Source organism: Apis dorsata, unplaced genomic scaffold (assembly GCF_000469605.1).
Source record: "Apis dorsata unplaced genomic scaffold, Apis dorsata 1.3 scaffold_425, whole genome shotgun sequence".
NCBI lineage: Eukaryota > Metazoa > Arthropoda > Insecta > Hymenoptera > Apidae > Apis > Apis dorsata.
In genome coordinates this window covers 83,110-84,378 of record NW_006263678.1, presented here as the reverse complement: position 1 = coordinate 84,378, position 1,269 = coordinate 83,110, and positions in this window count along the sequence as shown.

The following is a 1,269-nucleotide window of genomic DNA, read 5'->3' as shown; positions in this document are numbered from 1 at the left end:
TATCTTTATTCCGCGAGACGGCCGGCCGAACGATCCTTCCCTTGCCCAATATGGAATACTTCTGGCCCCATAAGCCCGAAAACGCGATAGTTAATCGCGACAAATATGGGCCGTAAAATTTGAATAGGCATCCGGCTGATGGCCGAGGGTCTCTCTCCTCACCTTTTAGGTGAATTTGCTTCGCAGTTGAATTTCCTCTCTCTCGGACGTTTCACGGATGCGCTGCGCGTTTTTCTTCTCTTCTTCTTTTTTTTTTCTTTTTTTTTTTTCGACCGACTCGATTTGGGAAAAATTTGGTTTGGTTTTTTGGGAGAATTCGAATTTTTTTCTCCGTCGCGGATTATGGTTCGAAGTGAATTATTTCTTGGTTTTGATTGTTGTGGAAAAGTGTTAATTTTTGCACTGAAGTTTTCACCAAGTTTTTCAATCGTTTTATAAAACGTGGGAATAAAAGGGTTAATTTCTGTAAAGGAATTTCATTCGGTTTTTAATCGTTTATTGTGTTATTTTTATGGAGTTAATATTGCATGGATGGATGGAAATTCTGGATTAACAGTGTTCAAAGGTCAAGTTTGAATTCTTTCTCGCGATGAATGGAAATTTAGGTGGTGGATTTTGTATCGGATATGGGAGTTGGGAGGGGGGTGAAATGCAGGTGGAGCATCGACGAGTTTCGTTAGATTAAATTCTTGGAGGAAATTGAAATTTTGGATGGAAACGGGGAAGGATTAAAAAGAGAAGAGTCGGTTTCGTTATTTTCATAACTATTTAAAACTATTTCGTTCGGTGTTTAACGATTTTTTTTTTGGAGAAGGGGAGGGAAGAGATTAGAATATTTCTTATTATCGTTAAGAATAATTTAAAAATTTTAAAAACGCATATATAAAATGACGAAATAATTTCCATTTAAATTTATTGAATAATTGGAATGGAATCTTTTATATATATCATCGACGTATAACAAATAAACGATAAAGTTCGGTGTTTAACGATTTTTTTTTTTGAGAAGGGGAGGGAAGAGATTAGAATATTTCTTATTATCGTTAAGAATAATTTAAAAATTTTAAAAACGCATATATAAAATGACGAAATAATTTCCATTTAAATTTATTGAATAATTGGAATGGAATCTTTTATATATATCATCGACGCGTAACAAATAAACAATAAAGTTCAGTGTTTAACGATTTTTTTTTTTGGAGGGAGGAGATTAGAATATTTCTTATTATCGTTAAGAATAATTTAAAAATTTTGAAAACGAATATATAC